We start from the raw sequence: 16,460 nt of genomic DNA, 5'->3' as shown, positions 1-16,460 counted from the left end.
AAAATTTCTTTTGGAACTCTGCTGGAACTCAGATGCCAGCACCCCTATCTGCCTGTCTTCTGTGCTGTGCTCCATTTTCGGCCTGATTTCATTCTGTGTGGCTCATCTGTGGACAGCTCGTATTCCCTGGAGCCTTCCCTGGAGGGGAGTTTACAAGACCAGAAAGGGTGGAGCCAGAGGAGCATGGCCACTCTGCTTTGCTTCCTGGCTGTACATATCATTTAGCCAATGAATACAACCACAAAACATAAAACACAATACAAGTGTGACAATGAGGAAACAACACTGGCCAGTGCAAGACATAGAGAATGACGATGGCAACTCTGATGATTTGAACATGACCAACCAACTAGTCAGTCTCTCAGATAAGGAGTTTAGAGTCGCAATATGGAAGATGTTCAAATAAATCAAAGAAAGAATAGAAGAGAACACTAAAAAGAATCAAAAGAATATGAAGATAGAAATCAGAAAACTCCAAACTGAAATTTCAGGTCAAATAACAGGTCTGAAAAACTCAGTAGATGAATTGAAGAAAAACATAGTTGAGCTTTCCCACGGATTAACAGCAGCTGAGGATAGAATTAGTACACTGGAAGATGAGATGAATAACAATTCCATACAGCAGAAGAAATTGGGGAAAAAAAGCCTTAAAGCAAATGATCAAACAATGGAAAAACTAGTCAAAGAATTGGAACAGATGAAAATAAAAGTCTATGATAAGCTCAACAGAAACAACTTGAGAATTATTGGAGTCCCAGAGACCCAGGAAGAAAATCTCCAGTAAAAATCAATGGTCAAGAACATCATTAAAGAGAAACTACCAGAGCTAAAGAATACATTCGAACAAATGCTGTATGCCCAAAAAGTACCAACTAAAAGGAACCCCAGGAAAAACACCACAAGACACATCCTAGTCACAATGACGAATCCCACAGATAGAGACAGAATTCTGAAAGCAACAAGATTGAAAAGAGAAATTACATTCAAGGTAACATCCTTGAGATTTATTGTAGATCTGTCACTAAAAAACTCAAGGCCAGAAGGCAGTGGTGGGACATAGTGACAAAACACAATGAAATAAATGCTTCGCCTAGAATACTGCACCCAGCAAAACTCACTTTCAGGTTTGAAGGAACAATACATGGTTTCACAGACAAAGAACAGCTCAGAAACTTTACAGACTCAAAACCATTCTTAAAAGAAAAACTGATTGGCCTTCTTTAAGACAAGACTGACCAACAGACACACCAAACGTCGATATAAAGATGGCACTAACTCCCAGAACAATTCTTTCTCTCAATGTCAATGGACTAAACGCACCAGTTAAGAGACACAGAGTGGCTAAATGGATCAAAAAACTCAACCCAATCTTCTGCTGCCTACAAGAAACGCACCTGAATAGTCAGAACAAATATAGACTCAAAATAAAAGGCTGGAGGAAAATCATCCAAGCAAACAACAACCATAAAAAAGCTGGAGTGGCCATACTAATATCAGATGATGCAAACTTTATACTTAAAAAAGTTGTAAGGGACAAAGATGGACATTTTGTATTAATCAAGGGATACGTACAGCAGGAGGAAATCACTCTCCTAAACATATATGCACCAAATGAGGGGTTCAGCAAAATATTTAATAAAATTGTTGACATATCTGAAAAATAATATCAATAACAACACAATAATTGTGGGGGACCTCAACATGGCATTGTCAACACTTGACAGGTCAACCAGACTGAAACCCAACAAGAATATACTAGACCTGAACAGAGAAATGGAAGAAAGAGGCCTAGTAGATATATACAGGACACTCCATGCCCAGAAGCCTGGATACACATTCTTCTCTAATATACATGGGACATTCTCCAGGATAGACTACATGCTAGCACATAAAACATACCTCCATAATATCAAGAGAATAGAAATTTTGCAGGCTACCTTTGCTGACCACAAGGCCCTGAAATTATATGTGCACTACAAAGGGACACAGAAGAAAAACTTTAATACTTGGAAGATAAACAGCCTAATACTGAATAACCAGTGGGTCCGAGAGGAAATCAAAGAGGAAATCAAAACCTTCCTGAAAACAAATGACAACGGAGACACAAACTATCAGAACCTATGGGACAGAGCAAAAGCAGTACTGAGAGGAAAATTTATAATTTTGCAAGCACACAACAGGAAAGAAGAAGGGGCATACCTGAATAGCTTAATGATGCAGCTCATAGAATTAGAAAGTGCTCAAGAAAAGGACCCAAAAATAGGTAGACATATGGAAATAACAAAGCAAAGAGCAGAAATCAATGAAGTGGAAACCCGAAAAACAATCCGAAAAATCAACAAAAGCAGAAGTTGGTTCTTTGAAAAAATTAACAAGATTGATAGACCACTGGCAAAACTCACAAAGAACGAGAGAGAGAAACTTGATAACTCGTATTAAGAATGAAAAAGGAGAGAGCAATACTGATATGGTAGAGATTCAAAGGGTAATCAGAAACTACTTTGAGAAACTATGCCACTAAAAATGGGAACCTGGAAGAAATGGATAAATTTTTGGACTCTTATAATCTTCCACTGTTGAATGAAGAGGATGTAGCATATCTAAACACTCCCATCACTATTGAGAAAATTAAGACAGTAATTAAATGCCTGCCCCAAAACAAAAGTCCAGGCCCAGATGGATTTACTAATAAATTCCTTCAAACCTTTCAAGAGGAAATTCCACCAATCCTGGCAAGACTCTTTTATAAAATCGAAAAAACAGGAACTCTTCCAAATAGCTTTTATGAAACCAACATCACCTTAATACCTAAACCAGATAGAGATGCTACCAAAAAAGAAAATTACAGACAAATATCGCTGATGAATACAGATGCAAAGATTCTCCACAAAATCCTGGCAAATAGAATTCAATGCCTCATTTGAAGATCATCCACTACGATCAAACAGGTTTTATCCCAGGAATGCAAGGCTGGCTTAACATCCGTAAATCTAGCAACATAATACACAATATCAACAACAAGAAAAATGAAAACCACATGATCATATCAATAGATACAAAGAAAGCATTTGATAAGGTCCAACACCCATTCTTGATCAAAACTCTCAGCAAGATGGGAATGGAAGAAACTTTTCTCAATATACTTAAGGTCATCTACCACAAGCCAGAGGCAAATATTGTCTTCAATGAAGAAAGACTGAAAGCCTTTCCTCTAAATTCTGGCACAAGACAAGGCTGTCCTCTCTCACCACTCCTATTCAACATAGCACTGGAAATACTTGCTTGCGGGGTCCTGAAGCCCCCCAGGGGGGCCCAGCCAGCAGGAATTAGCTGGGAAGACTTCTCAGACAACCGCACTCCTATTTTGCTAGGTAGAAGAACAACCACACCTGTAAAAATCTGAGAGAGGTTAATAATAAAGACCCAAGGCAATGTCTCACTGCTCAAGGGCAACTTTATTTGGCTACAGCTTCTTCTTATATAGTGAAGGAGAAGGGGGCAGGCAAAAGGCAATGTCAATCATTCTTTTTGCATGAAAATTACTTCATTATTCCAAATAAGGCGCAATACTTCTTGCAGTATCCATGGAAACATCTTGTGACCTTCTAGCTGCATTTCTAAACTTTTAACAGATATAAGGTGGGGGCAATGTTCTTACAGAAATAATTTTGTACAGACAATGTAACATATACACATAATAACTGCCTTGTTGACTCCGGAATGTAGTTGAGGGAGTAAGACCTCATTTCTGGGAATGGTACCGGGCCGTGTTGCTCTCCTCCGGGCTACAAGATTAATTATCTCTTGCAGCTGCACATTCCTTTCTCTATAGCTCAAAAACTTACAGCAAGACTGCATGTAGCCTTTAGGTGAAAAGCTGGAATATGGCAGAAAGAACAGCAAAATGGCCTCAAACAAGTCAGTCCCCAACATCTCCCCCTTTCTCTTCTAATAAAAGAAGGAAAGTCGTGAGCGGGTGGAAGAACCGTGTCTTAGGCTACAAGGTTTGACCAGGTTGGACACGGCCAAAGCCGCATTTAAAAGGTGGCTACAAGCGCCGTGGGTGTGCACAGAGATTCGAATTATGTTTTGTAGCCTTTTAGGGCCGTGTCCTAACTGGGACCTTGCTAATCCCATCGTAGGTATCTCCACAGCCGAGAGCACAAGTACCGGAGCGAGCTCCGTTTGTTAGCTATGCGCTTTATCTCCTGAAAACTTAGTGGCTGGAAAGGCGGCTTGGTGACTAAAGCCAAGTTTTCACAGGAGTCACGCGGGGTTAGACGCTGGTAGTTAACCTGAATAGAGGTTTTTGCCTTTTCATCTACCTGGTTTTTAATAAAGGCAGTAATTTTGCGGAAAATCCATGGGCCAAGAGAAAAGAGCAGCATGAGGCTAATAAGAGGGCCCAAAATAGTGGACAGTAATGTATGTATCCAAGGAGAAGAGAAAAACCAACCCTGTTACCAACTTTGTTTTTGGTCAAAACGTTTCTGGAACTCCTTCATACCGTTACCAATACGTAGAACACTATCCCTAACTAATCCAGATTTGTCTTTAAATACACAGCATAGTTCTTTAAGGGCCACACAGACTCCCCCCTCTTACATAAGGGCAAAATATAGAGCACGACGATTTTGAAGAACTATAACAGCAAGGGAACTAACAGTATCGTAGGGGTTGAGGAGAGAAGCTAAGCTAACAGTGTTTATAATATGGTTTTGTGAGGGCTAGAGCAGAGGCATTTATAATATTTAAAATAACTTGAGAGGAGAAGGATGGGCTAGAAGGCAGAGTTCGTAGCTTACAACTTGCTTAATAGTGAGTTGATGACGCTGAGGCTGAACTTTCCAGAGAAGAAGTTTAGAGTCATTGGTGTAGATAGGAGATTTAAACGTTGTGATGCTTTTATAAAACGGCGAAACCGGTGAATTGCAGATTTAACAGTGTTCATAGCTGGTGTTGGAGAGCGCTTGGGCAGAGGCATTGACCATTTGCAGGATGAGGTTCAAGGTGGAAACCGGACCAACAGGTTTGATGGTTAATGTAGGCTTTAACAAAGCTAAAACATAATAATTATGATAAGCAAGAAACATTTCAGTAACAATATGGGGAGAAAATCTAGTGGAACAAACAAAATAAGTGGAGTTGGGGGCTTCAATGAAGATGGAAGAGTTGTTAACAATAATGGTTTGATTGCAAATGTGTGATTGTTGAACAGGCGGGCACATATATGGTTTGAGCAAGCAAAGTTCCACGACCGTGACTTGTTTGCAATGGAGGTTGTTGGTGGCAATGGTGGGCAACCAAGGCAGCTAGGCAGAGTGTCTAATTCAGCATTGTCAAAGGTGGAGTCAGTTAGAAACAGGTTTGCAGGAATGGCGGCTAGCAGGAGGTTTATAAGAAAACAGCTTGGCAGAAGGCAAAATGGTTACTTTATATAAAAATTAAGAATTTGCAGAAAACATTAGCAATTTACATTACACTAGTTATTTTTGAATACCACGGGAATGTTATTTGACCTCTGTTAGACTTTGGCATAAAAGAAAATTTATAATTAACAATTGCTAATTAAAAAAAATTTTTTTTAACTGAATATAAAGGATTTTTCTTAAACTTTTAGTTATTATGTTAAAGCTGGATGCTATTTTTTAGCCATAAATACATATTCTATAGGCCTGAACTTACACATAACAGGAAAGCCGGGTGACTGCAAAGTTCAGAAATTCTCCAGGGAAAAGTTATCCCCGATGGCCATTGAGAAATCTGGGGTTTGCCATCTCCCACACCTTCCGCCATGTTCTTAGAAGGACAAAGCTAACTTAATACATAATTTTTAACACATGATTTTTAATTGTTAAGATGCCAGTCTGTGAACTGACCAGACTGAACCAGGTTGAAAAAATTAATTGAAATTTGAAAAATGGATAAGGCTTTAAAAATTGTATTATTATAAAATGTAGAGATAACAAATAAACAGACAAAACAAAACAATACTAAACACAACATTTTACACTTGTGGCCACTTTCATTCATCACAACAGACACATAAACAGACAAAAGGATTGATTTAAGACTGATTTATAAAAAATTGACAAGCGCTTTTAAATATTTAGCTAGCATGTTTGTGAGAAGAAAAAAAAATTTTGTAGAAAAACTTTTTTAGTTTTGAGAAGTACTTAATGTAGATGGAGTGGAACTTTGCTGAAAATAAATTTTAAGGTTTAGATTTAACACAAAACATTTTTAAAACAATTTTAATTTGAAGTTTAAAACATTAAGTAAAATGGTTAATGAGCACTGTAGAAGGAGTCTTTACTCTGAAGTATGAAATCATTTGCTGTAAATGAATAGGTTTTCTTTAAATTGGTTTTGCAGTAGAATAGTAAGACAGCTGCAATAAAGTGTTAAAATTTTTATGATTAAACACAATAGCATGAACTATGATTATTAAAGGTATAAAAACTGATTTTAAAAAACAAACAACTGTTTTTACTATGAAGACTTTAAGTGAATAATTTGTAAAAAATATTATATACTAAATTAACTAAATGCTTAGATTATTATAAAATATAGTTAAAGACATCTGATACATTTACACACTTAGAACTTAAGACTAAAATTATATTTAATACTAGTTAATTTGCTTATAAAGTTTAGTTACTTTTATATATTACTTATAAAATTATATATAATATATTTTTCATTTATATTATTTTTTCACTGCGACACAAATATACAGATTTGTATAATGTGCTGATATTTTGAATGCACTTAAAATAATAGTTCTTTCAATGCAGAAATAAAGAACAACCATTGCTGTAGCACAAAGTTAAAACTAAGGGTACTATAAAGCATACTTAGGTGTTTACTGTGCATAAAATTAACTATATTGTTTAAAAAGGCTAACCACATTATTTTTCACATAATTTTGTAAATACTTTAAAAATTAAAATAAAACTTTTAATAGAAATATAAGACTTAAATTTAACACTTTTGTGTTCGTTTGGATTTTAAAACACAAAGAAGTTTTTCTTTTACCAATATTTTGTTATCTGTAAAGTGACAGAATTATGACCTTGGTGTAAAATTTTTTGAGAGGCAAAAAAAAAAGTTTATTGCCCTTATCTTCATGTTGCTTTTTAATGTTTTAATAATTACTTTACACCACTTAATGCACTAAACCTAATAACACATATTTGACAAAGTGTAGGGCTGACAAGGTGAAGCAGAGTCTTTTACTGATAACTTGGGGAGGGGCTAGCACAGTTAACAGCAGGAAGGTTAGAGGCAAATTATTTACAGTTAGCAGGGTGTAATGATATATAGGGAAAAAAAAGCAATCTTTTAAGATTAATTACTAATTTATTGGAATTAGAGGGAATGGCAACTGAAGAGGGGAGTCTGGGTTGCAAAAGCACCATGGGGATCATGGTTTTATTAATTGATTTGAGAATATGCAAGAGATGCTACTTTTCAGATTTCTTTTGAATAACAAAGATTGGGTATTTCAAGGTGAATTGGAAGGCTTAAGGTGGGAGTGGCAGGGCTTGAACTGGCTGTTTCCCAAGGCTGGCAGGAAAGAGGCTGAAGGAGGCTGAGGGCTGGTTTGAACAAAATGTACTTAGTAAAGGGTACATTAGGCTCAGAAGTTTTAACAGCAAAGTGTAGATATCGCAAGGTTTTATGGCTTAGCAGCTGATACTTTGTAATTATCCTGCTCACTGTGCCCTTAGAATTTTTTGTAGGCACTGCAGCAGTTTCTGTTTTATGGCACTCAGCCTGACTTTTATTAGTTTGTTCCTTTGAATTCTCAAGAGGGGGGGCTTGGCCGTGGAATTTAGTGGGCAGAGGACAGACAACTATAGATTTAGGAGGGCGGGGGAAAGCTTGAAGGGCAGAAACCTGTGAATTAAGAGAAGCAGCCTGTTTTTGAAGGCTTAAGATTTGTTTAAGATTTTTAATTTGGCCAAGTAGTTTCATTTCTATAGCTTTAAGAGGGGGAGCGGTGAGAGGAGGGAATCTGCCATGGTTAGGGACTGAGCGTCTTGGGCATTTAGAATTTTTCCCCTGGGGTGCAGGGGATCAGTGGGAGGCGTTTGAGAAGGTAGCTGCGGAGGCTGCTGAGCAGGTGGGGAGGGGGGGGGGAGACTTTTTCCATTAGGGAGAAAGACAGGAAAGGTAGTAGCACTGGTTTTTGAGCTAAGAGCATTATCAAGTTTGTTAGAGAGGTGAGACACCATGGATGTAATTGTGGTGAGTTGGGAGCTTAAGTCAGAAAGGGGGGGGGGGAGAAAGCAGCAACAGTTTGTTGCCGCGTGTGGGGGAGCTGCTGGAATGCTGGCTCTGGGGAGCGACTTCCAGGCATAGAGGGCAGCAAGAGCCATGTTGGCAAGCTGGGACCTGGAAAGTGTGTGCTGTACCTTTAAGGTATGAAAAGAGGCGAGGCCAGCTATACGAGCTTAGAGATCAGAATTCCTGCCTATCTGCAAGGGCTTTGCAGCGGAAAAAAAAGTTAACTTCCCAAGAGACAAAGAGTTCAGCTTTTAGATTCTAAGCAGGAGAGCGTGTAAGGGGCTTGGGGGCCATAGGAGGTTACGGCTTGAAACGGCTCTTTGAGGCTTTTCCAATTAAAGGCTTTGTATTGATGCAATTGCTGGCTAAGGAGGGGAGGGTGGTGAAACAGGGACGGAGCTGAAGCTAGGGAAGTGAAGGGCTGTTTAGGATTTTGCACAGAGGGTGCAGCGGCCTCTTCTGTAGGGGTCTGGGTGCATAGAGCAGAAGCATGGACAGAAGTAAGGGAGGGATATAAATGAGAAGCATTAGAGAGATCTTTAAGAGCATTAGTTACTTTGGAGACAAAGGTAGAAGAATCAGTGGTGGAGGGAGGACAAGGGGAAGTATTCTCAGAGGGAGAAGGGAGATGAGAGACAGAATTAGAACGAGAGGGAGTCCTGGAACACTCACGGGAGACTTGTTGTACATGAGATTCAACGGCATGGATGATGTCTTTGGCGGTTCCGGCATTTTTAGTTACAATGATATCTCTTAACAGGCTCCAATATTGGAACATAATTTTTTCCTTCTGTGAATCATCATTATTTACAAAATAATCACTCATTTCATGTCCTACTTTGTCCCAAGTGGACGCAACAATTTCTGGACAGGTAATAATAAACCAATGACATACATTATGAATAAACATAAGAAAATTACAAATATTCTTTTTGGTAACCTCTACATGTCTGGCTTTCAACTCAGACTGAATATCAATAATGAATTTAAGTTCAGTACTCAATGAAAGCACCCATGGAAGTGAAGCCAATGGGCGAAGCCCCAAGAGCCAATCAGGGGCGGTGATCAGAACGACTGAAAAAACTGCAGTTTAAATATTTGATTAAGGCTAACTCGTTTCAACGCCTACCCGGATGGGGTATTCCTGCGATTTATGAAACAGCTCCGGACTCGCCGACCCGTAGTCGTTCGGGGTGTGGCGGTGGTCTTCGTGCCCCACGTTGGGCGCCAAAATGCGGGGTCCTGAAGCCCCCCAGGGGGGCCCGGCCAGCAGGAATTAGCTGGGAAGACTTCTCAGACAACCGCACTCCTATTTTGCTAGGTAGAAGAACAACCACACCTGTAAAAATCTGAGAGAGGTTAATAATAAAGACCCAAGGCAATGTCTCACTGCTCAAGGGCAACTTTATTTGGCTACAGCTTCTTCTTATATAGTGAAGGAGAAGGGGGCAGGCAAAAGGCAATGTCAATCATTCTTTTTGCATGAAAATTACTTCATTATTCCAAATAAGGCGCAATACTTCTTGCAGTATCCATGGAAACATCTTGTGACCTTCTAGCTGCATTTCTAAACTTTTAACAGATATAAGGTGGGGGCAATGTTCTTACAGAAATAATTTTGTACAGACAATGTAACATATACACATAATAACTGCCTTGTTGACTCCGGAATGTAGTTGAGGGAGTAAGACCTCATTTCTGGGAATGGTACCGGGCCGTGTTGCTCTCCTCCGGGCTACAAGATTAATTATCTCTTGCAGCTGCACATTCCTTTCTCTATAGCTCAAAAACTTACAGCAAGACTGCATGTAGTCTTTAGGTGAAAAGCTGGAATATGGCAGAAAGAACAGCAAAATGGCCTCAAACAAGTCAGTCCCCAACACTTGCTATAGCATTTAGGCAAGAAAAAGATATCAAGGGAATCCAGATAGGAAAGGATGAAGTCAAGCTCTCGCTGTTTGCAGATGACATGATACTCTACCTAGAAAACCCTAAAGTCTCTACGAAAAAGCTTCTAGAAACAATAGACTCATATAGCCAGGTGGCAGGCTACAAAATTAACACACAAAAATCAATGACCTTTCTATACACCAATAGTAATAAAGAAGAAATGGACATTAAGAAAACAACCCCATTCACAATAGTGCCACACAAACGCAAATATCTTGGAATCAACTTGACTAAAAATGTGAAGGACCTATACAAAGAAAACTATAAAACTCTGCTCTAAGAAATAAGAGAGGACACGTGGAAATAGAATCACATACCCTGCTCATGGATTGGCAGGATTAACATCTTTAAAATCTCAATACTCCCCAAAGCATTGTACAGATTTAATGCAATCCCTCTAAAGATACTCATGACATTCTTCAAAGGAGTGGATCAGACACTTTTGAAATTCATTTGGAACAATAAACACCCTAAAATAGCTAAAGCAATCATTGGGGGAAAGAATATGGGAGGAATTACTTTCCCCAACTTTAAACTGTACTACAAAGCAATAGTTATCAAAACAGCATGGTATTGGAATAAAGACAGGACTTCAGATCAGTGGAATAGGCTTGAATAATCAGAGAATGTTCCCCAGACATACAATCACCTAATTTTTGATAAAGGAGCAAGAAATCCTAAATGGAGCAAAGAATGCCTCTTCAACAAGTGGTGTTGGCACAACTGACTAGCAACTTGCAAAAAAATGAACTTAGGGCCTGGAGAGATAGCACAGCGGCCTTTGCCTTGCAAGCAGCCAATCCAGGACCAAAGGTGGTTGGTTCAAATCCCGGTGTCCCATATGGTCCCCCGTGCCTGCCAGGAGCTATTTCTGAGCAGACAGCCAGGAGTAACCTCTGAGCACTGCCGGGGGTAGCCAAACAAAACAAAACAAAACAAAAAATTGAACTTCAACCCCCAGCTAACATCATGTATGATGGTTAAATCCAAATGGATGAAAGACCGCGATATCAGACCCGAAACCATAAGATATATAGAACAACACATAGGTAAAACACTCCAGGACATTGAGACTAAAGGCATCTTGAAAGAGGAAACTGCACTCTCCAAGCAAGTGAAAGCAGAGATTAACAGATAGGAATATATTAAACTGAGAAGCTTCTGCACCTCAAAAGAAATAGCGCCCAGGATACAAGAGCCACCCACTGAGTGGGAGAAAACTATTCACCCAATACCCATCAGACAAGGGGCTAATCTTCAAAATATACAAGGCACTGACAGAAATTTACAAGAAAAAAAAAACATCTAATCCGATCAAAAAATGGGGAGAAGAAATGGACAGACACTTTGACAAAGAAGAAATACAAATGGCCAAAAGACACATGAAAAAATGCTCCACATCACTAATCATCAGGGAGATGCAAATCAAAACAACTATGAGGTACCACCTCACACCCCAGAGATTGGCACACATTACAAAGAATGAGAACAAGCAGTGTTGCTGGGGATGTGGAGAGAAAGAAACTTTTATCCATTGCTGTTGGGAATGCTGTCTAGTTCACACTTTATGGAAAGCAATATGGAGATTCCTCCAAAAACTGGAAATTGAGCTCTCATATGACCCAGCTATACCACTCCTAGGAATATACCCTAGGAACACAAAAATACAAAACAAAAATCCCTTCCTTACACCTATATTCATTGCAGCACTATTTACCATAGCAAGACTCTGGAAACAGCCAAGATACCCTTCAACAGATGAATGGCTAAAGAAACTGTGGTACATATACACAATGGAATATGATGCAGCTGTCAGGAGAGATGAAGTCATGAAATTTTCCTAAACATGGATGTACATGGAATTTATTATGCTGAGTAAAATAAGTCAGAGAGAGAGAGAAAGATGCAGAATGGTCTCACTCATCTATGGGTTTTAAGAAAAATGAAAGACATTCTTGCAATAATAAGTTTCAGACACAAAAGAGAAAATAGCTGGAAGTTACATCTCACCTCATGAAGCTCACCACAAACAGGGATGAGTTTAGCCAGAAAAGTAACTATTTTTTGAAGTATCCTAATAATGAGAATGTACGAGGGAAATAGAAAGTCTGTGTAGAGTACAGGTGGGGTTTGGGTGGGGAGGAGGAAGATTTGGGACATTGGTAATGGGAATGTTGCAGTGGTGATGGCTGGTGTTCTTTACATGACTAAAACCCAAACACAATCATGTATGTAATAAAGTTGTTTAAATAAAAAATTTTTTTTTAATTTCTTTTTTTTTAACCGTCTAGATGTATTTTGTTGCAATAATGCTTTTACTTTAGAAGGATGATAGTCTCTAATTGGGCACAAAGCAATGTTTCACAAAGAATTACAGCTTGTTTTAAACAAGTATAAATTCCTTCCTCTCTATGTAGATAAAGGGAAACAAAATTATCACCATTTTAGTTACTAATTATCGATTTAAAAATTCAGTGAAGACAGCTGTGTGTTTGTCTTGCACTCAGCTGACCGAGGCGGACATGGGTTCGATCTGGTGTCCCATATTGTCCCCCAAACCAGGAGTAACCCCTGAGTATCACTGGGGGTGCCCCCCAACAAAAATTCAATGGAGTTTTAAGTTGCTGTGAACACAAAGAAAAAGCCAAAGAATATATTCATGCATGCACAAAATTTTATGAGAGGTGTTTTACCAAGAAGCAGTATTTATAGTTCCCTCAAATTTATAGCTCCTAAATGTAATGTTATCGTGCAAACAAAGTTATGCTTCCCCCCCTCCCACCAGTGGTGAGCTCATGAATAAACCTGAAAAGGATGCTACGCTGGAGACAGAGATGAGAAGGGGAGGCTGAGAATGCATCAGGAGCTCCCGCTTTCTCAGGCAACTGTCACTAACCCTGGGATCAGTTCACTGCTCAGCATGAGGACTCCAGGCGCGGCTGTGTGTGACATGGCACCAAACAATTCCCATCCGAGGCAACAGAGCAGGAATGCTGCTCAGCCCTCCGTGCAACAAAAATGTATGAAATCGCATTAGCAGAAAAACAAGATTTCTAGGTCTTATCACAGAAAGGCTTTCTTCCGCTCTTAGATAAATATCCACCTCTAATTGAACAACTGTTACCCTCTTTATTTCTACCTGAAAGTGGCTTTTACAACTTATAATTAAGGGCAGGATCTTTATAATCCTATCATGATAGAATGTCTTTTTAGTGCCTGAATGCAGTTCATTAGCAGGATATTTAGGACGGCTTCCTTTTTTTTTTTTTTCCTTCAGGGCTTAATTGGTCTACAATTCATTTGCATATTCTGAACGTGCATTTTAAGTCTCTACAAGAAGAACTTCATTTAGCAGTTTTCTAAATCACCTTTCTGGAAGGCTGAAGTCCACATCTTGTACAACAAGCACTATGTAAGATTTTATTGTGTGTGAGAGGGAAAATAAAGCAGAAAAGTAGCCGAAGTCCAATCTAAATTAATAGGACAGAATTGTTTTATATAAAGTTTAAAATGTTGGGTTTTTTTTTCAGACTTGGAGAGGGAGAGGGAGCAGGCAGGGGGAGGAGGAGAAAAGGAGGGGACATGAAACGAGAGGCAGAGGGAGAGAAAGAAAAGAGGGTGAGGAGGCTGAAGGAAAAAGGGAAAAGGAGGGAGAGAAAGAGGAAATGAGAGAGGGATAGAGGGAGAAGAGCCAGGAGGTGAGCAGAAAGGGATGGGGAGAGCTAAAAAGTGTTTTTTTAAATAGTAAGTTGTTTTTTAATTTTATTCAGAATTTATCTTTATTTCTTTTTCATTATTTCATTTAGGAAGGCAAGAGTTGATAATAAACATATCATGATTTATTTTGAGTGTACCTTTAGTGTTATCATGCTAAGTGTAAGCATTAGTATAACATTTCCAGAAACTAGATACTATGGCATCAAATATATATAGATATATAGATATAGATATAGATATAGATATATGTCACATTTTACTTTTTAAAAAAATCCAGATTTCTCACTTATCAAAATATTAAGAACAAGTTGTATTGGCAAAGATATATTGAAATAAAAACCTCTTATCTACTGCTGATTTAATCCTTATTAAAACAATATCAAGAGTCTTCAATAAACTTAGAATTGAGTTACTGTATTACCCAGCAATTCTACTTTTGGGTATCTATGCCCAGAATTTAAAAACATACTTTCAAAAGGACTTATGCACATCATTGTTCATTTCTGTAGTTAGTACAATAGCTAAGAGATGGTATCAACCTAGGTGTTCCATGACAGGTAGATGGATTATACAGATGTATATATACATAGTGGAATACTATGCAGCTGCAAGGAATGATGAAGTCATGCAATATGCAGCAAGCTGTTTGGAATTAACTGGAAGACATATCAAGTCGGCTAGAAGACAAACACAATATCGTCTCATGTATCTGTGGACATATATAATAACTAAGGAAAGGGAATACAATGTAGCAAAGGCAAGACATGTATATCACCCTTGACCCCAGAGCTTAAAGAGGAAAAAGACAGAGAAGGAAAAAAATCAAGGAGGAGGAAGAGCATAAGAAAAGAAACTAATGAGATATCAAAAGTCAGGGTTTTTATTATATTGTATATTGGTGATGTGGGGGAGTGATATAGCTCTCTATGGAGTGATTTCTGAGCACATAGCCAGGAGTAACCCCTGAGCATCACCGGATGTGGCCCAAATACCCCCCCCAAAATAAAATAAAACATTTTTAAAAATTCAGATTTCTTTCTTTTTTCTTTTTCGGCTACACCCAGTGACACTCAGTGGCTTGGGGGACCATATGGGACACAAGGGGATTGAACAGCAACCTGTCCTAAGTTAGCGCATGCAAGGCAAACGCCGTAACACTTGCACCACTGCTCCGGCCTCTAAAAATTCAGATTTCTTAATGTACTTTATAGTCAAAGAAAATTATGGTATTAAAAGCTTTTTTAATTTTTGGTAAATGTAACTGTAAAATGTGAAATGAAATAATATTGTGTATTATTATTTTAGTGAAAAAATTTAAGTCTTATTTTATTTCATTAAAATTTATGCCAATACTTTAACAATTTATGTAAGCAGCATTATTTCTTTATCTTTAACTCTTTTCCATACCTAGTTCATCAAAATCTGTTTAACTAAATTATAATAGGTCACCAAACAATCCTTAGAGTGGATATAGATAATCACACACTGATCAATTGCCATGGGATGACATATTATTTCTTAAAATAATACTATAGGATATGCCTGGAACCTACTTAAAGAAAACTATAAACTTTTACAGAGGAATAATAAAAAGCTAAGCTAAAATATTAGAAACACTTCATAGTTATGAATATACATATGCATAACTGTAAATCCCATTAAGTAACTCTTGTATGTTCACAAAAACCCATAAAAATAACAAGGCAATGCGATTTTTTTATCTGAGACAATTCCCAATGATTCTGGAAGAATTAATAAACAGGATAGTCCTGCACTAGTTGGCCCAATATTGTCAAGTATCCCGCTTCTGATCCTCATTCTTCTAATCAGAAATGGCCCTGGAGACAGTGCCAAAGGACCTGTGTCATCTGCACGCTTCTTTGCTGTGTTCACTGCACAAGACCATAAATGAGTCTGAATACATGGGCTAGGACAATTGTGATGCATACCTGTAGAGGAAGGGTGACCGAGAGATGGTATATGACTGGACCAGCTCTTCCTTTAATGGAATCCTTGCAATGATGAGTCCAGAGAATAGCTGGATCTCCAAGTGGCAGTGAGTCAGATGTACTTAGATTCAGTATCTGTCACTGGTCACCTGCCTCAATAAATCGTAGGGGAGCATAAGCATCAAGGAGTGGCCTGCAAATCCAGAAACACAGCTATAAAGACCTAGCCAGAGATTAGTTGACTCCACCTTCAGCCTCTTATTTTGTTTTTGTTGTGGAACTAAATGGGCAGAACTTCAAAATCGCCTCACTTTCTAACGCGGAAATTCCACAGACTGTCTGGAAAGCAAAATGACATGCCTATAGAAACTGGTATGCCCCTGGGCCATTTTACTACCTCTGAATTGCTGTTTGTGTGGGTAGGTTTTGGGTTGGGAGATTCCTAGAGATTGGATGGAGTTGGGGGTAGGATGGGTAGGATGCTGGTTTCCTACCAATGCCCAGAGCTCTGCCTTTGGGTAAAATCATGGGTCAAATGACAATAAATATGAA

General features: G+C 38.5%; 1 non-coding gene and 1 pseudogene across 1 annotated transcript; one reads left to right on the top strand and one right to left on the bottom strand.

Annotated features, from left to right (window-relative positions):
* Window positions 1–6,746: 6,746 nt before the first annotated feature.
* LOC126031904 (small nucleolar RNA SNORA22) lies at window positions 6,747–6,876 on the bottom strand. The gene has a single exon (XR_007503711.1). It is a non-coding gene; the product is annotated as a small nucleolar RNA SNORA22 (small nucleolar RNA).
* Window positions 6,877–15,791: 8,915 nt separating this feature from the next.
* On the top strand, window positions 15,792–16,135 carry LOC126029724 (transcription elongation factor SPT4-A-like; annotated as a pseudogene).
* The last annotated feature ends 325 nt before the right edge of the window (window positions 16,136–16,460 follow it).

This window comes from Suncus etruscus, chromosome 15 (genome assembly GCF_024139225.1).
Source record: "Suncus etruscus isolate mSunEtr1 chromosome 15, mSunEtr1.pri.cur, whole genome shotgun sequence".
Lineage (NCBI taxonomy): Eukaryota > Metazoa > Chordata > Mammalia > Eulipotyphla > Soricidae > Suncus > Suncus etruscus.
The sequence above is the reverse complement of the archived record's forward strand: the minus strand, read 5'-3'. Positions and strand labels throughout refer to the sequence as shown.